This window comes from Elephas maximus, chromosome 20 (assembly GCF_024166365.1).
Source record: "Elephas maximus indicus isolate mEleMax1 chromosome 20, mEleMax1 primary haplotype, whole genome shotgun sequence".
NCBI classification, from domain to species: domain Eukaryota; kingdom Metazoa; phylum Chordata; class Mammalia; order Proboscidea; family Elephantidae; genus Elephas; species Elephas maximus.
This window is the reverse complement of record NC_064838.1, coordinates 81,871,814-81,897,675: the sequence shown is the minus strand read 5'-3', so window position 1 is coordinate 81,897,675 and position 25,862 is coordinate 81,871,814.

Genomic DNA, 25,862 nt, shown 5'->3' with positions numbered 1-25,862 from the left:
CTGCTTTGTAGTTTGTGCTGGGAAACCTTGCTTTGGCAAGTGCGAATTGACCGCATTCAGGCAGAAAGAAAAGAGAATAGCAAGAGGCCTTTTCTCCCCGGCTGCTCTGCCAAGCCCTTCCAGCTCAAACTATGTCGTTGCTCCTCTGGAAGGATCCCTGCACCGCGGCGTAGTTTTTCCGAAGAAGCCCTGCGTTTGCAAGAGCAAATGAGGAATTCGTGGCAGGAAAGAGGAAGGAAAGAAAGTTTCTCTCCCTCTGCCTGCTTTGCTCAGAGGACTGGATGAAGTCAGGGACTTCTCCCTTTCACTGAGAAACGTGCGGGCTGCTGTTGCCTGGGCGCTCTCTTCTTTGCAAAAGAGTCTGCAGTTCCACGCTTTGAACCGTGGAAAGGCGCCGGGCTCTGCTAAGATTTCCCCCGGCGCTTCATTTGCCCTGGGCCAAAGAGAGCCTTCACAATAGCTGAACGCTAACACTGCATACTCGTTCCACTTCCAGAACCCGGCTACGGCGAGGCAGTTCTCCGGGGGAAAACGGCCCTTCGCGAAGGGCAGATCTGCCGAGCTCCTTGCGGGAAAGCGAAAGCAAAGGACGCTTTTCTCCCTGTAACCGCTTTCGTCAGAGGAACGGGGGAAGTCACAGTGTTCTTTCTCTCCCTGAGATACACACAATCTGACGTTGCCTCTGAGCTCCGTTGCTGGCAAGGAACTGAAAGTGACATACATTGCTGTGGGGAAACACAGGGCTCTGCTAGGATTTCTCTAGGCAGTGTGTTTTCCCTGGGCCTCACTGTAGCAACACTATCTCGCCAGGGCAACACTGCATGGCACTTCCTCTGCCAGGAGAGAGCTGCTGCTTTGTAGTTTGTGCTGCGAAACCTTGCTTTGGCAAGTGCGAATTGACCGCATTCAGGCAGAAAGAAAAGAGAATAGCAAGAGGCCTTTTCTCCCCGGCTGCTCTGCCAAGCCCTTCCAGCTCAAACTATGTCGTTGCTCCTCTGGAAGGATCCCTGCACCGCGGCGTAGTTTTTCCGAAGAAGCCCTGCGTTTGCAAGAGCAAATGAGGAATTCGTGGCAGGAAAGAGGAAGGAAAGAAAGTTTCTCTCCCTCTGCCTGCTTTGCTCAGAGGACTGGATGAAGTCAGGGACTTCTCCCTTTCACTGAGAAACGTGCGGGCTGCTGTTGCCTGGGCGCTCTCTTCTTTGCAAAAGAGTCTGCAGTTCCACGCTTTGAACCGTGGAAAGGCGCCGGGCTCTGCTAAGATTCCCCCCGGCGCTTCGTTTGCCCCGGGCCAAAGCGAACCTTTACAATAGCTGAACGCTAACACTGCATACTCGTTCCACTTCCAGAACCGGGCTACGGCGAGGCAGTTCTCCGGGGGAAAACGGCCCTTCGCGAAGGGCAGATCTGCCGAGCTCCTTGCGGGAAAGCGAAAGCAAAGGACGCTTTTCTCCCTCTAACCGCTTTCGTCAGAGGAACGGGGGAAGTCACAGTGTTCTTTCTCTCCCTGAGATACACACAATCTGACGTTGCCTCTGAGCTCCGTTGCCGGCAAGGAACTGAAACTGACATACATTCCTGTGGGGAAACTCAGGGCTCTGCTAGGATTTCTCTAGGCAGTGTGTTTTCCCTGGGCCTCAGTGTAGCAACACTATCTCGCCAGGGCAACACTGCATGGCACTTCCTCTGCCAGGAGAGAGCTGCTGCTTTGTAGTTTGTGCTGCGAAACCTTGCTTTGGCAAGTGCGAATTGACCGCATTCAGGCAGAAAGAAAAGAGAATAGCAAGAGGCCTTTTCTCCCCGGCTGCTCTGCCAAGCCCTTCCAGCTCAAACTATGTCGTTGCTCCTCTGGAAGGATCCCTGCACCGCGGCCTAGTTTTTCCGAAGAAGCCCTGCGTTTGCAAGAGCAAATGAGGAATTCGTGGCAGGAAAGAGGAAGGAAAGAAAGTTTCTCTCCCTCTGCCTGCTTTGCTCAGAGGACTGGATGAAGTCAGGGACTTCTCCCTTTCACTGAGAAACGTGCGGGCTGCTGTTGCCTGGGCGCTCTCTTCTTTGCAAAAGAGTCTGCAGTTCCACGCTTTGAACCGTGGAAAGGCGCCGGACTCTGCTAAGATTTCCCGCGGCGCTTCGTTTGCCCCGGGCCAAAGCGAGCCTTCACAATAGCTGAACGCTAACACTGCATACTCGTTCCACTTCCAGAACCGGGCTACGGCGAGGCAGTTCTCCGGGGGAAAACGGCCCTTCGCGAAGGGCAGATCTGCCGAGCTCCTTGCGGGAAAGCGAAAGCAAAGGACGCTTTTCTCCCTCTAACCGCTTTCGTCAGAGGAACGGGGGAAGTCACAGTGTTCTTTCTCTCCCTGAGATACACACAATCTGACGTTGCCTCTGAGCTCCGTTGCTGGCAAGGAACTGAAAGTGACATACATTGCTGTGGGGAAACACAGGGCTCTGCTAGGATTTCTGTAGGCAGTGTGTTTTCCCTGGGCCTCACTGTAGCAACACTATGTCGCCAGGGCAACACTGCATGGCACTTCCTCTGCCAGGAGAGAGCTGCTGCTTTGTAGTTTGTGCTGCGAAACCTTGCTTTGGCAAGTGCCAATTGACCGCATTCAGGCAGAAAGAAAAGAGAATAGCAAGAGGCCTTTTCTCCCCGGCTGCTCTGCCAAGCCCTTCCAGCTCAAACTATGTCGTTGCTCCTCTGGAAGGATCCCTGCACCGCGGCCTAGTTTTTCCGAAGAAGCCCTGCGTTTGCAAGAGCAAATGAGGAATTCGTGGCAGGAAAGAGGAAGGAAAGAAAGTTTCTCTCCCTCTGCCTGCTTTGCTCAGAGGACTGGATGAAGTCAGGGACTTCTCCCTTTCACTGAGAAACGTGCGGGCTGCTGTTGCCTGGGCGCTCTCTTCTTTGCAAAAGAGTCTGCAGTTCCACGCTTTGAACCGTGGAAAGGCGCCGGGCTCTGCTAAGATTCCCCCCGGCGCTTCGTTTGCCCCGGGCCAAAGCGAGCCTTCACAATAGCTGAACGCTAACACTGCATACTCGTTCCACTTCCAGAACCGGGCTACGGCGAGGCAGTTCTCCGGGGGAAAACGGCCCTTCGCGAAGGGCAGATCTGCCGAGCTCCTTGCGGGAAAGCGAAAGCAAAGGACGCTTTTCTCCCTCTAACCGCTTTCGTCAGAGGAACGGGGGAAGTCACAGTGTTCTTTCTCTCCCTGAGATACACACAATCTGACGTTGCCTCTGAGCTCCGTTGCTGGCAAGGAACTGAAACTGACATACATTCCTGTGGGGAAACACAGGGCTCTGCTAGGATTTCTGTAGGCAGTGTGTTTTCCCTGGGCCTCACTGTAGCAACACTATCTCGCCAGGGCAACACTGCATGGCACTTCCTCTGCCAGGAGAGAGCTGCTGCTTTGTAGATTGTGCTTGGAAACCTTGCTTTGGCAAGTGCGAATTGACCGCATTCAGGCAGAAAGAAAAGAGAATAGCAAGAGGCCTTTTCTCCCTGGCTGCTCTGCCAAGCCCTTCCAGCTCAAACTATGTCGTTGCTCCTCTGGAAGGATCCCTGCACCGCGGCCTAGTTTTTCCGAAGAAGCCCTGCGTTTGCAAGAGCAAATGAGGAATTCGTGGCAGGAAAGAGGAAGGAAAGAAAGTTTCTCTCCCTCTGCCTGCTTTGCTCAGAGGACTGGATGAAGTCAGGGACTTCTCCCTTTCACTGAGAAACGTGCGGGCTGCTGTTGCCTGGGCGCTCTCTTCTTTGCAAAAGAGTCTGCAGTTCCACGCTTTGAACCGTGGAAAGGCGCCGGACTCTGCTAAGATTTCCCGCGGCGCTTCGTTTGCCCCGGGCCAAAGCGAGCCTTCACAATAGCTGAACGCTAACACTGCATACTCGTTCCACTTCCAGAACCGGGCTACGGCGAGGCAGTTCTCCGGGGGAAAACGGCCCTTCGCGAAGGGCAGATCTGCCGAGCTCCTTGCGGGAAAGCGAAAGCAAAGGACGCTTTTCTCCCTCTAACCGCTTTCGTCAGAGGAACGGGGGAAGTCACAGTGTTCTTTCTCTCCCTGAGATACACACAATCTGACGTTGCCTCTGAGCTCCGTTGCTGGCAAGGAACTGAAAGTGACATACATTGCTGTGGGGAAACACAGGGCTCTGCTAGGATTTCTGTAGGCAGTGTGTTTTCCCTGGGCCTCACTGTAGCAACACTATGTCGCCAGGGCAACACTGCATGGCACTTCCTCTGCCAGGAGAGAGCTGCTGCTTTGTAGTTTGTGCTGCGAAACCTTGCTTTGGCAAGTGCCAATTGACCGCATTCAGGCAGAAAGAAAAGAGAATAGCAAGAGGCCTTTTCTCCCCGGCTGCTCTGCCAAGCCCTTCCAGCTCAAACTATGTCGTTGCTCCTCTGGAAGGATCCCTGCACCGCGGCCTAGTTTTTCCGAAGAAGCCCTGCGTTTGCAAGAGCAAATGAGGAATTCGTGGCAGGAAAGAGGAAGGAAAGAAAGTTTCTCTCCCTCTGCCTGCTTTGCTCAGAGGACTGGATGAAGTCAGGGACTTCTCCCTTTCACTGAGAAACGTGCGGGCTGCTGTTGCCTGGGCGCTCTCTTCTTTGCAAAAGAGTCTGCAGTTCCACGCTTTGAACCGTGGAAAGGCGCCGGGCTCTGCTAAGATTCCCCCCGGCGCTTCGTTTGCCCCGGGCCAAAGCGAGCCTTCACAATAGCTGAACGCTAACACTGCATACTCGTTCCACTTCCAGAACCGGGCTACGGCGAGGCAGTTCTCCGGGGGAAAACGGCCCTTCGCGAAGGGCAGATCTGCCGAGCTCCTTGCGGGAAAGCGAAAGCAAAGGACGCTTTTCTCCCTCTAACCGCTTTCGTCAGAGGAACGGGGGAAGTCACAGTGTTCTTTCTCTCCCTGAGATACACACAATCTGACGTTGCCTCTGAGCTCCGTTGCTGGCAAGGAACTGAAACTGACATACATTCCTGTGGGGAAACACAGGGCTCTGCTAGGATTTCTGTAGGCAGTGTGTTTTCCCTGGGCCTCACTGTAGCAACACTATCTCGCCAGGGCAACACTGCATGGCACTTCCTCTGCCAGGAGAGAGCTGCTGCTTTGTAGATTGTGCTTGGAAACCTTGCTTTGGCAAGTGCGAATTGACCGCATTCAGGCAGAAAGAAAAGAGAATAGCAAGAGGCCTTTTCTCCCTGGCTGCTCTGCCAAGCCCTTCCAGCTCAAACTATGTCGTTGCTCCTCTGGAAGGATCCCTGCACCGCGGCCTAGTTTTTCCGAAGAAGCCCTGCGTTTGCAAGAGCAAATGAGGAATTCGTGGCAGGAAAGAGGAAGGAAAGAAAGTTTCTCTCCCTCTGCCTGCTTTGCTCAGAGGACTGGATGAAGTCAGGGACTTCTCCCTTTCACTGAGAAACGTGCGGGCTGCTGTTGCCTGGGCGCTCTCTTCTTTGCAAAAGAGTCTGCAGTTCCACGCTTTGAACCGTGGAAAGGCGCCGGGCTCGGCTAAGATTTCCCCCGGCGCTTCGTTTGCCCTGGGCCAAAGCGAGCCTTCACAATAGCTGAACCCTAACACTGCATACTCGTTCCACTTCCAGAACCGGGCTACGGCGAGGCAGTTCTCCGGGGGAAAACGGCCCTTCGCGAAGGGCAGATCTGCCGAGCTCCTTGCGGGAAAGCGAAAGCAAAGGACGCTTTTCTCCCTCTAACCGCTTTCGTCAGAGGAACGGGGGAAGTCACAGTGTTCTTTCTCTCCCTGAGATACACACAATCTGACGTTGCCTCTGAGCTCCGTTGCTGGCAAGGAACTGAAACTGACATACATTCCTGTGGGGAAACACAGGGTTCTGCTAGGATTTCTCTAGGCAGTGTGTTTTCCCTGGGCCTCACTGTAGCAACACTATCTCGCCAGGGCAACACTGCATGGCACTTCCTCTGCCAGGAGAGAGCTGCTGCTTTGTAGTTTGTGCTGGGAAACCTTGCTTTGGCAAGTGCGAATTGACCGCATTCAGGCAGAAAGAAAAGAGAATAGCAAGAGGCCTTTTCTCCCCGGCTGCTCTGCCAAGCCCTTCCAGCTCAAACTATGTCGTTGCTCCTCTGGAAGGATCCCTGCACCGCGGCCTAGTTTTTCCGAAGAAGCCCTGCGTTTGCAAGAGCAAATGAGGAATTCGTGGCAGGAAAGAGCAAGGAAAGAAAGTTTCTCTCCCTCTGCCTGCTTTGCTCAGAGGACTGGATGAAGTCAGGGACTTCTCCCTTTCACTGAGAAACGTGCGGGCTGCTGTTGCCTGGGCGCTCTCTTCTTTGCAAAAGAGTCTGCAGTTCCACGCTTTGAACCGTGGAAAGGCGCCGGGCTCTGCTAAGATTTCCCCCGGCGCTTCATTTGCCCCGGGCCAAAGCGAGCCTTCACAATAGCTGAACCCTAACACTGCATACTCGTTCCACTTCCAGAACCGGGCTACGGCGAGGCAGTTCTCCGGGGGAAAACGGCCCTTCGCGAAGGGCAGATCTGCCGAGCTCCTTGCGGGAAAGCGAAAGCAAAGGACGCTTTTCTCCCTCTAACCGCTTTCGTCAGAGGAACGGGGGAAGTCACAGTGTTCTTTCTCTCCCTGAGATACACACAATCTGACGTTGCCTCTGAGCTCCGTTGCTGGCAAGGAACTGAAACTGACATACATTCCTGTGGGGAAACACAGGGCTCTGCTAGGATTTCTGTAGGCAGTGTGTTTTCCCTGGGCCTCACTGTAGCAACACTATCTCGCCAGGGCAACACTGCATGGCACTTCCTCTGCCAGGAGAGAGCTGCTGCTTTGTAGATTGTGCTTGGAAACCTTGCTTTGGCAAGTGCGAATTGACCGCATTCAGGCAGAAAGAAAAGAGAATAGCAAGAGGCCTTTTCTCCCCGGCTGCTCTGCCAAGCCCTTCCAGCTCAAACTATGTCGTTGCTCCTCTGGAAGGATCCCTGCACAGCGGCGTAGTTTTTCCGAAGAAGCCCTGCGTTTGCAAGAGCAAATGAGGAATTCGTGGCAGGAAAGAGGAAGGAAAGAAAGTTTCTCTCCCTCTGCCTGCTTTGCTCAGAGGACTGGATGAAGTCAGGGACTTCTCCCTTTCACTGAGAAACGTGCGGGCTGCTGTTGCCTGGGCGCTCTCTTCTTTGCAAAAGAGTCTGCAGTTCCACGCTTTGAACCGTGGAAAGGCGCCGGGCTCGGCTAAGATTTCCCCCGGCGCTTCGTTTGCCCTGGGCCAAAGCGAGCCTTCACAATAGCTGAACCCTAACACTGCATACTCGTTCCACTTCCAGAACCGGGCTACGGCGAGGCAGTTCTCCGGGGGAAAACGGCCCTTCGCGAAGGGCAGATCTGCCGAGCTCCTTGCGGGAAAGCGAAAGCAAAGGACGCTTTTCTCCCTCTAACCGCTTTCGTCAGAGGAACGGGGGAAGTCACAGTGTTCTTTCTCTCCCTGAGATACACACAATCTGACGTTGCCTCTGAGCTCCGTTGCTGGCAAGGAACTGAAACTGACATACATTCCTGTGGGGAAACACAGGGCTCTGCTAGGATTTCTGTAGGCAGTGTGTTTTCCCTGGGCCTCACTGTAGCAACACTATCTCGCCAGGGCAACACTGCATGGCACTTCCTCTGCCAGGAGAGAGCTGCTGCTTTGTAGATTGTGCTTGGAAACCTTGCTTTGGCAAGTGCGAATTGACCGCATTCAGGCAGAAAGAAAAGAGAATAGCAAGAGGCCTTTTCTCCCCGGCTGCTCTGCCAAGCCCTTCCAGCTCAAACTATGTCGTTGCTCCTCTGGAAGGATCCCTGCACAGCGGCGTAGTTTTTCCGAAGAAGCCCTGCGTTTGCAAGAGCAAATGAGGAATTCGTGGCAGGAAAGAGGAAGGAAAGAAAGTTTCTCTCCCTCTGCCTGCTTTGCTCAGAGGACTGGATGAAGTCAGGGACTTCTCCCTTTCACTGAGAAACGTGCGGGCTGCTGTTGCCTGGGCGCTCTCTTCTTTGCAAAAGAGTCTGCAGTTCCACGCTTTGAACCGTGGAAAGGCGCCGGGCTCGGCTAAGATTTCCCCCGGCGCTTCGTTTGCCCTGGGCCAAAGCGAGCCTTCACAATAGCTGAACCCTAACACTGCATACTCGTTCCACTTCCAGAACCGGGCTACGGCGAGGCAGTTCTCCGGGGGAAAACGGCCCTTCGCGAAGGGCAGATCTGCCGAGCTCCTTGCGGGAAAGCGAAAGCAAAGGACGCTTTTCTCCCTCTAACCGCTTTCGTCAGAGGAACGGGGGAAGTCACAGTGTTCTTTCTCTCCCTGAGATACACACAATCTGACGTTGCCTCTGAGCTCCGTTGCTGGCAAGGAACTGAAACTGACATACATTCCTGTGGGGAAACACAGGGCTCTGCTAGGATTTCTGTAGGCAGTGTGTTTTCCCTGGGCCTCACTGTAGCAACACTATCTCGCCAGGGCAACACTGCATGGCACTTCCTCTGCCAGGAGAGAGCTGCTGCTTTGTAGATTGTGCTTGGAAACCTTGCTTTGGCAAGTGCGAATTGACCGCATTCAGGCAGAAAGAAAAGAGAATAGCAAGAGGCCTTTTCTCCCCGGCTGCTCTGCCAAGCCCTTCCAGCTCAAACTATGTCGTTGCTCCTCTGGAAGGATCCCTGCACAGCGGCGTAGTTTTTCCGAAGAAGCCCTGCGTTTGCAAGAGCAAATGAGGAATTCGTGGCAGGAAAGAGGAAGGAAAGAAAGTTTCTCTCCCTCTGCCTGCTTTGCTCAGAGGACTGGATGAAGTCAGGGACTTCTCCCTTTCACTGAGAAACGTGCGGGCTGCTGTTGCCTGGGCGCTCTCTTCTTTGCAAAAGAGTCTGCAGTTCCACGCTTTGAACCGTGGAAAGGCGCCGGGCTCGGCTAAGATTTCCCCCGGCGCTTCGTTTGCCCTGGGCCAAAGCGAGCCTTCACAATAGCTGAACCCTAACACTGCATACTCGTTCCACTTCCAGAACCGGGCTACGGCGAGGCAGTTCTCCGGGGGAAAACGGCCCTTCGCGAAGGGCAGATCTGCCGAGCTCCTTGCGGGAAAGCGAAAGCAAAGGACGCTTTTCTCCCTCTAACCGCTTTCGTCAGAGGAACGGGGGAAGTCACAGTGTTCTTTCTCTCCCTGAGATACACACAATCTGACGTTGCCTCTGAGCTCCGTTGCTGGCAAGGAACTGAAACTGACATACATTCCTGTGGGGAAACACAGGGTTCTGCTAGGATTTCTCTAGGCAGTGTGTTTTCCCTGGGCCTCACTGTAGCAACACTATCTCGCCAGGGCAACACTGCATGGCACTTCCTCTGCCAGGAGAGAGCTGCTGCTTTGTAGTTTGTGCTGGGAAACCTTGCTTTGGCAAGTGCGAATTGACCGCATTCAGGCAGAAAGAAAAGAGAATAGCAAGAGGCCTTTTCTCCCTGGCTGCTCTGCCAAGCCCTTCCAGCTCAAACTATGTCGTTGCTCCTCTGGAAGGATCCCTGCACCGCGGCCTAGTTTTTCCGAAGAAGCCCTGCGTTTGCAAGAGCAAATGAGGAATTCGTGGCAGGAAAGAGGAAGGAAAGAAAGTTTCTCTCCCTCTGCCTGCTTTGCTCAGAGGACTGGATGAAGTCCGGGACTTCTCCCTTTCACTGAGAAACGTGCGGGCTGCTGTTGCCTGGGCGCTCTCTTCTTTGCAAAAGAGTCTGCAGTTCCACGCTTTGAACCGTGGAAAGGCGCCGGGCTCTGCTAAGATTTCCCCCGGCGCTTCATTTGCCCCGGGCCAAAGCGAGCCTTCACAATAGCTGAACCCTAACACTGCATACTCGTTCCACTTCCAGAACCGGGCTACGGCGAGGCAGTTCTCCGGGGGAAAACGGCCCTTCGCGAAGGGCAGATCTGCCGAGCTCCTTGCGGGAAAGCGAAAGCAAAGGACGCTTTTCTCCCTCTAACCGCTTTCGTCAGAGGAACGGGGGAAGTCACAGTGTTCTTTCTCTCCCTGAGATACACACAATCTGACGTTGCCTCTGAGCTCCGTTGCTGGCAAGGAACTGAAAGTGACATACATTCCTGTGGGGAAACTCAGGGCTCTGCTAGGATTTCTCTAGGCAGTGTGTTTTCCCTGGGCCTCACTGTAGCAACACTATCTCGCCAGGGCAACACTGCATGGCACTTCCTCTGCCAGGAGAGAGCTGCTGCTTTGTAGTTTGTGCTGGGAAACCTTGCTTTGGCAAGTGCGAATTGACCGCATTCAGGCAGAAAGAAAAGAGAATAGCAAGAGGCCTTTTCTCCCCGGCTGCTCTGCCAAGCCCTTCCAGCTCAAACTATGTCGTTGCTCCTCTGGAAGGATCCCTGCACCGCGGCGTAGTTTTTCCGAAGAAGCCCTGCGTTTGCAAGAGCAAATGAGGAATTCGTGGCAGGAAAGAGGAAGGAAAGAAAGTTTCTCTCCCTCTGCCTGCTTTGCTCAGAGGACTGGATGAAGTCAGGGACTTCTCCCTTTCACTGAGAAACGTGCGGGCTGCTGTTGCCTGGGCGCTCTCTTCTTTGCAAAAGAGTCTGCAGTTCCACGCTTTGAACCGTGGAAAGGCGCCGGGCTCTGCTAAGATTTCCCCCGGCGCTTCATTTGCCCTGGGCCAAAGAGAGCCTTCACAATAGCTGAACGCTAACACTGCATACTCGTTCCACTTCCAGAACCCGGCTACGGCGAGGCAGTTCTCCGGGGGAAAACGGCCCTTCGCGAAGGGCAGATCTGCCGAGCTCCTTGCGGGAAAGCGAAAGCAAAGGACGCTTTTCTCCCTCTAACCGCTTTCGTCAGAGGAACGGGGGAAGTCACAGTGTTCTTTCTCTCCCTGAGATACACACAATCTGACGTTGCCTCTGAGCTCCGTTGCTGGCAAGGAACTGAAAGTGACATACATTGCTGTGGGGAAACACAGGGCTCTGCTAGGATTTCTCTAGGCAGTGTGTTTTCCCTGGGCCTCACTGTAGCAACACTATCTCGCCAGGGCAACACTGCATGGCACTTCCTCTGCCAGGAGAGAGCTGCTGCTTTGTAGTTTGTGCTGCGAAACCTTGCTTTGGCAAGTGCGAATTGACCGCATTCAGGCAGAAAGAAAAGAGAATAGCAAGAGGCCTTTTCTCCCCGGCTGCTCTGCCAAGCCCTTCCAGCTCAAACTATGTCGTTGCTCCTCTGGAAGGATCCCTGCACCGCGGCGTAGTTTTTCCGAAGAAGCCCTGCGTTTGCAAGAGCAAATGAGGAATTCGTGGCAGGAAAGAGGAAGGAAAGAAAGTTTCTCTCCCTCTGCCTGCTTTGCTCAGAGGACTGGATGAAGTCAGGGACTTCTCCCTTTCACTGAGAAACGTGCGGGCTGCTGTTGCCTGGGCGCTCTCTTCTTTGCAAAAGAGTCTGCAGTTCCACGCTTTGAACCGTGGAAAGGCGCCGGGCTCTGCTAAGATTCCCCCCGGCGCTTCGTTTGCCCCGGGCCAAAGCGAACCTTTACAATAGCTGAACGCTAACACTGCATACTCGTTCCACTTCCAGAACCGGGCTACGGCGAGGCAGTTCTCCGGGGGAAAACGGCCCTTCGCGAAGGGCAGATCTGCCGAGCTCCTTGCGGGAAAGCGAAAGCAAAGGACGCTTTTCTCCCTCTAACCGCTTTCGTCAGAGGAACGGGGGAAGTCACAGTGTTCTTTCTCTCCCTGAGATACACACAATCTGACGTTGCCTCTGAGCTCCGTTGCCGGCAAGGAACTGAAACTGACATACATTCCTGTGGGGAAACTCAGGGCTCTGCTAGGATTTCTCTAGGCAGTGTGTTTTCCCTGGGCCTCAGTGTAGCAACACTATCTCGCCAGGGCAACACTGCATGGCACTTCCTCTGCCAGGAGAGAGCTGCTGCTTTGTAGTTTGTGCTGCGAAACCTTGCTTTGGCAAGTGCGAATTGACCGCATTCAGGCAGAAAGAAAAGAGAATAGCAAGAGGCCTTTTCTCCCCGGCTGCTCTGCCAAGCCCTTCCAGCTCAAACTATGTCGTTGCTCCTCTGGAAGGATCCCTGCACCGCGGCCTAGTTTTTCCGAAGAAGCCCTGCGTTTGCAAGAGCAAATGAGGAATTCGTGGCAGGAAAGAGGAAGGAAAGAAAGTTTCTCTCCCTCTGCCTGCTTTGCTCAGAGGACTGGATGAAGTCAGGGACTTCTCCCTTTCACTGAGAAACGTGCGGGCTGCTGTTGCCTGGGCGCTCTCTTCTTTGCAAAAGAGTCTGCAGTTCCACGCTTTGAACCGTGGAAAGGCGCCGGACTCTGCTAAGATTTCCCGCGGCGCTTCGTTTGCCCCGGGCCAAAGCGAGCCTTCACAATAGCTGAACGCTAACACTGCATACTCGTTCCACTTCCAGAACCGGGCTACGGCGAGGCAGTTCTCCGGGGGAAAACGGCCCTTCGCGAAGGGCAGATCTGCCGAGCTCCTTGCGGGAAAGCGAAAGCAAAGGACGCTTTTCTCCCTCTAACCGCTTTCGTCAGAGGAACGGGGGAAGTCACAGTGTTCTTTCTCTCCCTGAGATACACACAATCTGACGTTGCCTCTGAGCTCCGTTGCTGGCAAGGAACTGAAAGTGACATACATTGCTGTGGGGAAACACAGGGCTCTGCTAGGATTTCTGTAGGCAGTGTGTTTTCCCTGGGCCTCACTGTAGCAACACTATGTCGCCAGGGCAACACTGCATGGCACTTCCTCTGCCAGGAGAGAGCTGCTGCTTTGTAGTTTGTGCTGCGAAACCTTGCTTTGGCAAGTGCCAATTGACCGCATTCAGGCAGAAAGAAAAGAGAATAGCAAGAGGCCTTTTCTCCCCGGCTGCTCTGCCAAGCCCTTCCAGCTCAAACTATGTCGTTGCTCCTCTGGAAGGATCCCTGCACCGCGGCCTAGTTTTTCCGAAGAAGCCCTGCGTTTGCAAGAGCAAATGAGGAATTCGTGGCAGGAAAGAGGAAGGAAAGAAAGTTTCTCTCCCTCTGCCTGCTTTGCTCAGAGGACTGGATGAAGTCAGGGACTTCTCCCTTTCACTGAGAAACGTGCGGGCTGCTGTTGCCTGGGCGCTCTCTTCTTTGCAAAAGAGTCTGCAGTTCCACGCTTTGAACCGTGGAAAGGCGCCGGGCTCTGCTAAGATTCCCCCCGGCGCTTCGTTTGCCCCGGGCCAAAGCGAGCCTTCACAATAGCTGAACGCTAACACTGCATACTCGTTCCACTTCCAGAACCGGGCTACGGCGAGGCAGTTCTCCGGGGGAAAACGGCCCTTCGCGAAGGGCAGATCTGCCGAGCTCCTTGCGGGAAAGCGAAAGCAAAGGACGCTTTTCTCCCTCTAACCGCTTTCGTCAGAGGAACGGGGGAAGTCACAGTGTTCTTTCTCTCCCTGAGATACACACAATCTGACGTTGCCTCTGAGCTCCGTTGCTGGCAAGGAACTGAAACTGACATACATTCCTGTGGGGAAACACAGGGCTCTGCTAGGATTTCTGTAGGCAGTGTGTTTTCCCTGGGCCTCACTGTAGCAACACTATCTCGCCAGGGCAACACTGCATGGCACTTCCTCTGCCAGGAGAGAGCTGCTGCTTTGTAGATTGTGCTTGGAAACCTTGCTTTGGCAAGTGCGAATTGACCGCATTCAGGCAGAAAGAAAAGAGAATAGCAAGAGGCCTTTTCTCCCTGGCTGCTCTGCCAAGCCCTTCCAGCTCAAACTATGTCGTTGCTCCTCTGGAAGGATCCCTGCACCGCGGCCTAGTTTTTCCGAAGAAGCCCTGCGTTTGCAAGAGCAAATGAGGAATTCGTGGCAGGAAAGAGGAAGGAAAGAAAGTTTCTCTCCCTCTGCCTGCTTTGCTCAGAGGACTGGATGAAGTCAGGGACTTCTCCCTTTCACTGAGAAACGTGCGGGCTGCTGTTGCCTGGGCGCTCTCTTCTTTGCAAAAGAGTCTGCAGTTCCACGCTTTGAACCGTGGAAAGGCGCCGGGCTCGGCTAAGATTTCCCCCGGCGCTTCGTTTGCCCTGGGCCAAAGCGAGCCTTCACAATAGCTGAACCCTAACACTGCATACTCGTTCCACTTCCAGAACCGGGCTACGGCGAGGCAGTTCTCCGGGGGAAAACGGCCCTTCGCGAAGGGCAGATCTGCCGAGCTCCTTGCGGGAAAGCGAAAGCAAAGGACGCTTTTCTCCCTCTAACCGCTTTCGTCAGAGGAACGGGGGAAGTCACAGTGTTCTTTCTCTCCCTGAGATACACACAATCTGACGTTGCCTCTGAGCTCCGTTGCTGGCAAGGAACTGAAACTGACATACATTCCTGTGGGGAAACACAGGGTTCTGCTAGGATTTCTCTAGGCAGTGTGTTTTCCCTGGGCCTCACTGTAGCAACACTATCTCGCCAGGGCAACACTGCATGGCACTTCCTCTGCCAGGAGAGAGCTGCTGCTTTGTAGTTTGTGCTGGGAAACCTTGCTTTGGCAAGTGCGAATTGACCGCATTCAGGCAGAAAGAAAAGAGAATAGCAAGAGGCCTTTTCTCCCTGGCTGCTCTGCCAAGCCCTTCCAGCTCAAACTATGTCGTTGCTCCTCTGGAAGGATCCCTGCACCGCGGCCTAGTTTTTCCGAAGAAGCCCTGCGTTTGCAAGAGCAAATGAGGAATTCGTGGCAGGAAAGAGCAAGGAAAGAAAGTTTCTCTCCCTCTGCCTGCTTTGCTCAGAGGACTGGATGAAGTCAGGGACTTCTCCCTTTCACTGAGAAACGTGCGGGCTGCTGTTGCCTGGGCGCTCTCTTCTTTGCAAAAGAGTCTGCAGTTCCACGCTTTGAACCGTGGAAAGGCGCCGGGCTCTGCTAAGATTTCCCCCGGCGCTTCATTTGCCCCGGGCCAAAGCGAGCCTTCACAATAGCTGAACCCTAACACTGCATACTCGTTCCACTTCCAGAACCGGGCTACGGCGAGGCAGTTCTCCGGGGGAAAACGGCCCTTCGCGAAGGGCAGATCTGCCGAGCTCCTTGCGGGAAAGCGAAAGCAAAGGACGCTTTTCTCCCTCTAACCGCTTTCGTCAGAGGAACGGGGGAAGTCACAGTGTTCTTTCTCTCCCTGAGATACACACAATCTGACGTTGCCTCTGAGCTCCGTTGCTGGCAAGGAACTGAAACTGACATACATTCCTGTGGGGAAACACAGGGCTCTGCTAGGATTTCTGTAGGCAGTGTGTTTTCCCTGGGCCTCACTGTAGCAACACTATCTCGCCAGGGCAACACTGCATGGCACTTCCTCTGCCAGGAGAGAGCTGCTGCTTTGTAGATTGTGCTTGGAAACCTTGCTTTGGCAAGTGCGAATTGACCGCATTCAGGCAGAAAGAAAAGAGAATAGCAAGAGGCCTTTTCTCCCCGGCTGCTCTGCCAAGCCCTTCCAGCTCAAACTATGTCGTTGCTCCTCTGGAAGGATCCCTGCACAGCGGCGTAGTTTTTCCGAAGAAGCCCTGCGTTTGCAAGAGCAAATGAGGAATTCGTGGCAGGAAAGAGGAAGGAAAGAAAGTTTCTCTCCCTCTGCCTGCTTTGCTCAGAGGACTGGATGAAGTCAGGGACTTCTCCCTTTCACTGAGAAACGTGCGGGCTGCTGTTGCCTGGGCGCTCTCTTCTTTGCAAAAGAGTCTGCAGTTCCACGCTTTGAACCGTGGAAAGGCGCCGGGCTCGGCTAAGATTTCCCCCGGCGCTTCGTTTGCCCTGGGCCAAAGCGAGCCTTCACAATAGCTGAACCCTAACACTGCATACTCGTTCCACTTCCAGAACCGGGCTACGGCGAGGCAGTTCTCCGGGGGAAAACGGCCCTTCGCGAAGGGCAGATCTGCCGAGCTCCTTGCGGGAAAGCGAAAGCAAAGGACGCTTTTCTCCCTCTAACCGCTTTCGTCAGAGGAACGGGGGAAGTCACAGTGTTCTTTCTCTCCCTGAGATACACACAATCTGACGTTGCCTCTGAGCTCCGTTGCTGGCAAGGAACTGAAACTGACATACATTCCTGTGGGGAAACACAGGGTTCTGCTAGGATTTCTCTAGGCAGTGTGTTTTCCCTGGGCCTCACTGTAGCAACACTATCTCGCCAGGGCAACACTGCATGGCACTTCCTCTGCCAGGAGAGAGCTGCTGCTTTGTAGTTTGTGCTGGGAAACCTTGCTTTGGCAAGTGCGAATTGACCGCATTCAGGCAGAAAGAAAAGAGAATAGCAAGAGGCCTTTTCTCCCTGGCTGCTCTGCCAAGCCCTTCCAGCTCAAACTATGTCGTTGCTCCTCTGGAAGGATCCCTGCACCGCGGCCTAGTTTTTCCGAAGAAGCCCTGCGTTTGCAAGAGCAAATGAGGAATTCGTGGCAGGAAAGAGGAAGGAAAGAAAGTTTCTCTCCCTCTGCCTGCTTTGCTCAGAGGACTGGATGAAGTCCGGGACTTCTCCCTTTCACTGAGAAACGTGCGGGCTGCTGTTGCCTGGGCGCTCTCTTCTTTGCAAAAGAGTCTGCAGTTCCACGCTTTGAACCGTGGAAAGGCGCCGGGCTCTGCTAAGATTTCCCCCGGCGCTTCATTTGCCCCGGGCCAAAGCGAGCCTTCACAATAGCTGAACCCTAAAACTGCATACTCGTTCCACTTCCAGAACCGGGCTACGGCGAGGCAGTTCTCCGGGGGAAAACGGCCCTTCGCGAAGGGCAGATCTGCCGAGCTCCTTGCGGGAAAGCGAAAGCAAAGGACGCTTTTCTCCCTCTAACCGCTTTCGTCAGAGGAACGGGGGAAGTCACAGTGTTCTTTCTCTCCCTGAGATACACACAATCTGACGTTGCCTCTGAGCTCCGTTGCTGGCAAGGAACTGAAAGTGACATACATTGCTGTGGGGAAACACAGGGCTCTGCTAGGATTTCTGTAGGCAGTGTGTTTTCCCTGGGCCTCACTGTAGCAACACTATGTCGCCAGGGCAACACTGCATGGCACTTCCTCTGCCAGGAGAGAGCTGCTGCTTTGTAGTTTGTGCTGCGAAACCTTGCTTTGGCAAGTGCGAATTGACCGCATTCAGGCAGAAAGAAAAGAGAATAGCAAGAGGCCTTTTCTCCCCGGCTGCTCTGCCAAGCCCTTCCAGCTCAAACTATGTCGTTGCTCCTCTGGAAGGATCCCTGCACCGCGGCGTAGTTTTTCCGAAGAAGCCCTGCGTTTGCAAGAGCAAATGAGGAATTCGTGGCAGGAAAGAGGAAGGAAAGAAAGTTTCTCTCCCTCTGCCTGCTTTGCTCAGAGGACTGGATGAAGTCAGGGACTTCTCCCTTTCACTGAGAAACGTGCGGGCTGCTGTTGCCTGGGCGCTCTCTTCTTTGCAAAAGAGTCTGCAGTTCCACGCTTTGAACCGTGGAAAGGCGCCGGGCTCTGCTAAGATTCCCCCCGGCGCTTCGTTTGCCCCGGGCCAAAGCGAACCTTTACAATAGCTGAACGCTAACACTGCATACTCGTTCCACTTCCAGAACCGGGCTACGGCGAGGCAGTTCTCCGGGGGAAAACGGCCCTTCGCGAAGGGCAGATCTGCCGAGCTCCTTGCGGGAAAGCGAAAGCAAAGGACGCTTTTCTCCCTCTAACCGCTTTCGTCAGAGGAACGGGGGAAGTCACAGTGTTCTTTCTCTCCCTGAGATACACACAATCTGACGTTGCCTCTGAGCTCCGTTGCCGGCAAGGAACTGAAACTGACATACATTCCTGTGGGGAAACTCAGGGCTCTGCTAGGATTTCTCTAGGCAGTGTGTTTTCCCTGGGCCTCAGTGTAGCAACACTATCTCGCCAGGGCAACACTGCATGGCACTTCCTCTGCCAGGAGAGAGCTGCTGCTTTGTAGTTTGTGCTGCGAAACCTTGCTTTGGCAAGTGCGAATTGACCGCATTCAGGCAGAAAGAAAAGAGAATAGCAAGAGGCCTTTTCTCCCCGGCTGCTCTGCCAAGCCCTTCCAGCTCAAACTATGTCGTTGCTCCTCTGGAAGGATCCCTGCACCGCGGCCTAGTTTTTCCGAAGAAGCCCTGCGTTTGCAAGAGCAAATGAGGAATTCGTGGCAGGAAAGAGCAAGGAAAGAAAGTTTCTCTCCCTCTGCCTGCTTTGCTCAGAGGACTGGATGAAGTCAGGGACTTCTCCCTTTCACTGAGAAACGTGCGGGCTGCTGTTGCCTGGGCGCTCTCTTCTTTGCAAAAGAGTCTGCAGTTCCACGCTTTGAACCGTGGAAAGGCGCCGGACTCTGCTAAGATTTCCCGCGGCGCTTCGTTTGCCCCGGGCCAAAGCGAGCCTTCACAATAGCTGAACGCTAACACTGCATACTCGTTCCACTTCCAGAACCGGGCTACGGCGAGGCAGTTCTCCGGGGGAAAACGGCCCTTCGCGAAGGGCAGATCTGCCGAGCTCCTTGCGGGAAAGCGAAAGCAAAGGACGCTTTTCTCCCTCTAACCGCTTTCGTCAGAGGAACGGGGGAAGTCACAGTGTTCTTTCTCTCCCTGAGATACACACAATCTGACGTTGCCTCTGAGCTCCGTTGCTGGCAAGGAACTGAAACTGACATACATTCCTGTGGGGAAACTCAGGGCTCTGCTAGGATTTCTCTAGGCAGTGTGTTTTCCCTGGGCCTCACTGTAGCAACACTATCTCGCCAGGGCAACACTGCATGGCACTTCCTCTGCCAGGAGAGAGCTGCTGCTTTGTAGTTTGTGCTGCGAAACCTTGCTTTGGCAAGTGCGAATTGACCGCATTCAGGCAGAAAGAAAAGAGAATAGCAAGAGGCCTTTTCTCCCCGGCTGCTCTGCCAAGCCCTTCCAGCTCAAACTATGTCGTTGCTCCTCTGGAAGGATCCCTGCACCGCGGCCTAGTTTTTCCGAAGAAGCCCTGCGTTTGCAAGAGCAAATGAGGAATTCGTGGCAGGAAAGAGGAAGGAAAGAAAGTTTCTCTCCCTCTGCCTGCTTTGCTCAGAGGACTGGATGAAGTCAGGGACTTCTCCCTTTCACTGAGAAACGTGCGGGCTGCTGTTGCCTGGGCGCTCTCTTCTTTGCAAAAGAGTCTGCAGTTCCACGCTTTGAACCGTGGAAAGGCGCCGGGCTCTGCTAAGATTCCCCCCGGCGCTTCGTTTGCCCCGGGCCAAAGCGAACCTTTACAATAGCTGAACGCTAACACTGCATACTCGTTCCACTTCCAGAACCGGGCTACGGCGAGGCAGTTCTCCGGGGGAAAACGGCCCTTCGCGAAGGGCAGATCTGCCGAGCTCCTTGCGGGAAAGCGAAAGCAAAGGACGCTTTTCTCCCTCTAACCGCTTTCGTCAGAGGAACGGGGGAAGTCACAGTGTTCTTTCTCTCCCTGAGATACACACAATCTGACGTTGCCTCTGAGCTCCGTTGCTGGCAAGGAACTGAAAGTGACATACATTCCTGTGGGGAAACTCAGGGCTCTGCTAGGATTTCTCTAGGCAGTGTGTTTTCCCTGGGCCTCACTGTAGCAACACTATCTCGCCAGGGCAACACTGCATGGCACTTCCTCTGCCAGGAGAGAGCTGCTGCTTTGTAGTTTGTGCTGCGAAACCTTGCTTTGGCAAGTGCGAATTGACCGCATTCAGGCAGAAAGAAAAGAGAATAGCAAGAGGCCTTTTCTCCCCGGCTGCTCTGCCAAGCCCTTCCAGCTCAAACTATGTCGTTGCTCCTCTGGAAGGATCCCTGCACCGCGGCCTAGTTTTTCCGAAGAAGCCCTGCGTTTGCAAGAGCAAATGAGGAATTCGTGGCAGGAAAGAGGAAGGAAAGAAAGTTTCTCTCCCTCTGCCTGCTTTGCTCAGAGGACTGGATGAAGTCAGGGACTTCTCCCTTTCACTGAGAAACGTGCGGGCTGCTGTTGCCTGGGCGCTCTCTTCTTTGCAAAAGAGTCTGCAGTTCCACGCTTTGAACCGTGGAAAGGCGCCGGACTCTGCTAAGATTTCCCGCGGCGCTTCGTTTGCCCCGGGCCAAAGCGAGCCTTCACAATAGCTGAACGCTAACACTGCATACTCGTTCCACTTCCAGAACCGGGCTACGGCGAGGCAGTTCTCCGGGGGAAAACGGCCCTTCGCGAAGGGCAGATCTGCCGAGCTCCTTGCGGGAAAGCGAAAGCAAAGGACGCTTTTCTCCCTCTAACCGCTTTCGTCAGAGGAACGGGGGAAGTCACAGTGTTCTTTCTCTCCCTGAGATACACACAATCTGACGTTGCCTCTGAGCTCCGTTGCTGGCAAGGAACTGAAAGTGACATACATTGCTGTGGGGAAACACAGGGCTCTGCTAGGATTTCTGTAGGCAGTGTGTTTTCCCTGGGCCTCACTGTATCAACACTATGTCGCCAGGGCAACACTGCATGGCACTTCCTCTGCCAGGAGAGAGCTGCTGCTTTGTAGTTTGTGCTGCGAAACCTTGCTTTGGCAAGTGCGAATTGACCGCATTCAGGCAGAAAGAAAAGAGAATAGCAAGAGGCCTTTTCTCCCCGGCTGCTCTGCCAAGCCCTTCCAGCTCAAACTATGTCGTTGCTCCTCTGGAAGGATCCCTGCACCGCGGCCTAGTTTTTCCGAAGAAGCCCTGCGTTTGCAAGAGCAAATGAGGAATTCGTGGCAGGAAAGAGGAAGGAAAGAAAGTTTCTCTCCCTCTGCCTGCTTTGCTCAGAGGACTGGATGAAGTCAGGGACTTCTCCCTTTCACTGAGAAACGTGCGGGCTGCTGTTGCCTGGGCGCTCTCTTCTTTGCAAAAGAGTCTGCAGTTCCACGCTTTGAACCGTGGAAAGGCGCCGGGCTCTGCTAAGATTCCCCCCGGCGCTTCGTTTGCCCCGGGCCAAAGCGAGCCTTCACAATAGCTGAACGCTAACACTGCATACTCGTTCCACTTCCAGAACCGGGCTACGGCGAGGCAGTTCTCCGGGGGAAAACGGCCCTTCGCGAAGGGCAGATCTGCCGAGCTCCTTGCGGGAAAGCGAAAGCAAAGGACGCTTTTCTCCCTCTAACCGCTTTCGTCAGAGGAACGGGGGAAGTCACAGTGTTCTTTCTCTCCCTGAGATACACACAATCTGACGTTGCCTCTGAGCTCCGTTGCTGGCAAGGAACTGAAACTGACATACATTCCTGTGGGGAAACACAGGGCTCTGCTAGGATTTCTGTAGGCAGTGTGTTTTCCCTGGGCCTCACTGTAGCAACACTATCTCGCCAGGGCAACACTGCATGGCACTTCCTCTGCCAGGAGAGAGCTGCTGCTTTGTAGATTGTGCTTGGAAACCTTGCTTTGGCAAGTGCGAATTGACCGCATTCAGGCAGAAAGAAAAGAGAATAGCAAGAGGCCTTTTCTCCCTGGCTGCTCTGCCAAGCCCTTCCAGCTCAAACTATGTCGTTGCTCCTCTGGAAGGATCCCTGCACCGCGGCCTAGTTTTTCCGAAGAAGCCCTGCGTTTGCAAGAGCAAATGAGGAATTCGTGGCAGGAAAGAGGAAGGAAAGAAAGTTTCTCTCCCTCTGCCTGCTTTGCTCAGAGGACTGGATGAAGTCAGGGACTTCTCCCTTTCACTGAGAAACGTGCGGGCTGCTGTTGCCTGGGCGCTCTCTTCTTTGCAAGAGTCTGCAGTTCCACGCTTTGAACCGTGGAAAGGCGCCGGGCTCGGCTAAGATTTCCCCCGGCGCTTCGTTTGCCCTGGGCCAAAGCGAGCCTTCACAATAGCTGAACCCTAACACTGCATACTCGTTCCACTTCCAGAACCGGGCTACGGCGAGGCAGTTCTCCGGGGGAAAACGGCCCTTCGCGAAGGGCAGATCTGCCGAGCTCCTTGCGGGAAAGCGAAAGCAAAGGACGCTTTTCTCCCTCTAACCGCTTTCGTCAGAGGAACGGGGGAAGTCACAGTGTTCTTTCTCTCCCTGAGATACACACAATCTGACGTTGCCTCTGAGCTCCGTTGCTGGCAAGGAACTGAAACTGACATACATTCCTGTGGGGAAACACAGGGTTCTGCTAGGATTTCTCTAGGCAGTGTGTTTTCCCTGGGCCTCACTGTAGCAACACTATCTCGCCAGGGCAACACTGCATGGCACTTCCTCTGCCAGGAGAGAGCTGCTGCTTTGTAGTTTGTGCTGGGAAACCTTGCTTTGGCAAGTGCGAATTGACCGCATTCAGGCAGAAAGAAAAGAGAATAGCAAGAGGCCTTTTCTCCCTGGCTGCTCTGCCAAGCCCTTCCAGCTCAAACTATGTCGTTGCTCCTCTGGAAGGATCCCTGCACCGCGGCCTAGTTTTTCCGAAGAAGCCCTGCGTTTGCAAGAGCAAATGAGGAATTCGTGGCAGGAAAGAGCAAGGAAAGAAAGTTTCTCTCCCTCTGCCTGCTTTGCTCAGAGGACTGGATGAAGTCAGGGACTTCTCCCTTTCACTGAGAAACGTGCGGGCTGCTGTTGCCTGGGCGCTCTCTTCTTTGCAAAAGAGTCTGCAGTTCCACGCTTTGAACCGTGGAAAGGCGCCGGGCTCTGCTAAGATTTCCCCCGGCGCTTCATTTGCCCCGGGCCAAAGCGAGCCTTCACAATAGCTGAACCCTAACACTGCATACTCGTTCCACTTCCAGAACCGGGCTACGGCGAGGCAGTTCTCCGGGGGAAAACGGCCCTTCGCGAAGGGCAGATCTGCCGAGCTCCTTGCGGGAAAGCGAAAGCAAAGGACGCTTTTCTCCCTCTAACCGCTTTCGTCAGAGGAACGGGGGAAGTCACAGTGTTCTTTCTCTCCCTGAGATACACACAATCTGACGTTGCCTCTGAGCTCCGTTGCTGGCAAGGAACTGAAACTGACATACATTCCTGTGGGGAAACACAGGGCTCTGCTAGGATTTCTGTAGGCAGTGTGTTTTCCCTGGGCCTCACTGTAGCAACACTATCTCGCCAGGGCAACACTGCATGGCACTTCCTCTGCCAGGAGAGAGCTGCTGCTTTGTAGATTGTGCTTGGAAACCTTGCTTTGGCAAGTGCGAATTGACCGCATTCAGGCAGAAAGAAAAGAGAATAGCAAGAGGCCTTTTCTCCCCGGCTGCTCTGCCAAGCCCTTCCAGCTCAAACTATGTCGTTGCTCCTCTGGAAGGATCCCTGCACCGCGGCCTAGTTTTTCCGAAGAAGCCCTGCGTTTGCAAGAGCAAATGAGGAATTCGTGGCAGGAAAGAGGAAGGAAAGAAAGTTTCTCTCCCTCTGCCTGCTTTGCTCAGAGGACTGGATGAAGTCAGGGACTTCTCCCTTTCACTGAGAAACGTGCGGGCTGCTGTTGCCTGGGCGCTCTCTTCTTTGCAAAAGAGTCTGCAGTTCCACGCTTTGAACCGTGGAAAGGCGCCGGGCTCGGCTAAGATTTCCCCCGGCGCTTCGTTTGCCCTGGGCCAAAGCGAGCCTTCACAATAGCTGAACCCTAACACTGCATACTCGTTCCACTTCCAGAACCGGGCTACGGCGAGGCAGTTCTCCGGGGGAAAACGGCCCTTCGCGAAGGGCAGATCTGCCGAGCTCCTTGCGGGAAAGCGAAAGCAAAGGACGCTTTTCTCCCTCTAACCGCTTTCGTCAGAGGAACGGGGGAAGTCACAGTGTTCTTTCTCTCCCTGAGATACACACAATCTGACGTTGCCTCTGAGCTCCGTTGCTGGCAAGGAACTGAAACTGACATACATTCCTGTGGGGAAACACAGGGTTCTGCTAGGATTTCTCTAGGCAGTGTGTTTTCCCTGGGCCTCACTGTAGCAACACTATCTCGCCAGGGCAACACTGCATGGCACTTCCTCTGCCAGGAGAGAGCTGCTGCTTTGTAGTTTGTGCTGGGAAACCTTGCTTTGGCAAGTGCGAATTGACCGCATTCAGGCAGAAAGAAAAGAGAATAGCAAGAGGCCTTTTCTCCCTGGCTGCTCTGCCAAGCCCTTCCAGCTCAAACTATGTCGTTGCTCCTCTGGAAGGATCCCTGCACCGCGGCCTAGTTTTTCCGAAGAAGCCCTGCGTTTGCAAGAGCAAATGAGGAATTCGTGGCAGGAAAGAGGAAGGAAAGAAAGTTTCTCTCCCTCTGCCTGCTTTGCTCAGAGGACTGGATGAAGTCCGGGACTTCTCCCTTTCACTGAGAAACGTGCGGGCTGCTGTTGCCTGGGCGCTCTCTTCTTTGCAAAAGAGTCTGCAGTTCCACGCTTTGAACCGTGGAAAGGCGCCGGGCTCTGCTAAGATTTCCCCCGGCGCTTCATTTGCCCCGGGCCAAAGCGAGCCTTCACAATAGCTGAACCCTAAAACTGCATACTCGTTCCACTTCCAGAACCGGGCTACGGCGAGGCAGTTCTCCGGGGGAAAACGGCCCTTCGCGAAGGGCAGATCTGCCGAGCTCCTTGCGGGAAAGCGAAAGCAAAGGACGCTTTTCTCCCTCTAACCGCTTTCGTCAGAGGAACGGGGGAAGTCACAGTGTTCTTTCTCTCCCTGAGATACACACAATCTGACGTTGCCTCTGAGCTCCGTTGCTGGCAAGGAACTGAAAGTGACATACATTGCTGTGGGGAAACACAGGGCTCTGCTAGGATTTCTGTAGGCAGTGTGTTTTCCCTGGGCCTCACTGTAGCAACACTATGTCGCCAGGGCAACACTGCATGGCACTTCCTCTGCCAGGAGAGAGCTGCTGCTTTGTAGTTTGTGCTGCGAAACCTTGCTTTGGCAAGTGCGAATTGACCGCATTCAGGCAGAAAGAAAAGAGAATAGCAAGAGGCCTTTTCTCCCCGGCTGCTCTGCCAAGCCCTTCCAGCTCAAACTATGTCGTTGCTCCTCTGGAAGGATCCCTGCACCGCGGCGTAGTTTTTCCGAAGAAGCCCTGCGTTTGCAAGAGCAAATGAGGAATTCGTGGCAGGAAAGAGGAAGGAAAGAAAGTTTCTCTCCCTCTGCCTGCTTTGCTCAGAGGACTGGATGAAGTCAGGGACTTCTCCCTTTCACTGAGAAACGTGCGGGCTGCTGTTGCCTGGGCGCTCTCTTCTTTGCAAAAGAGTCTGCAGTTCCACGCTTTGAACCGTGGAAAGGCGCCGGGCTCTGCTAAGATTCCCCCCGGCGCTTCGTTTGCCCCGGGCCAAAGCGAACCTTTACAATAGCTGAACGCTAACACTGCATACTCGTTCCACTTCCAGAACCGGGCTACGGCGAGGCAGTTCTCCGGGGGAAAACGGCCCTTCGCGAAGGGCAGATCTGCCGAGCTCCTTGCGGGAAAGCGAAAGCAAAGGACGCTTTTCTCCCTCTAACCGCTTTCGTCAGAGGAACGGGGGAAGTCACAGTGTTCTTTCTCTCCCTGAGATACACACAATCTGACGTTGCCTCTGAGCTCCGTTGCCGGCAAGGAACTGAAACTGACATACATTCCTGTGGGGAAACTCAGGGCTCTGCTAGGATTTCTCTAGGCAGTGTGTTTTCCCTGGGCCTCAGTGTAGCAACACTATCTCGCCAGGGCAACACTGCATGGCACTTCCTCTGCCAGGAGAGAGCTGCTGCTTTGTAGTTTGTGCTGCGAAACCTTGCTTTGGCAAGTGCGAATTGACCGCATTCAGGCAGAAAGAAAAGAGAATAGCAAGAGGCCTTTTCTCCCCGGCTGCTCTGCCAAGCCCTTCCAGCTCAAACTATGTCGTTGCTCCTCTGGAAGGATCCCTGCACCGCGGCCTAGTTTTTCCGAAGAAGCCCTGCGTTTGCAAGAGCAAATGAGGAATTCGTGGCAGGAAAGAGCAAGGAAAGAAAGTTTCTCTCCCTCTGCCTGCTTTGCTCAGAGGACTGGATGAAGTCAGGGACTTCTCCCTTTCACTGAGAAACGTGCGGGCTGCTGTTGCCTGGGCGCTCTCTTCTTTGCAAAAGAGTCTG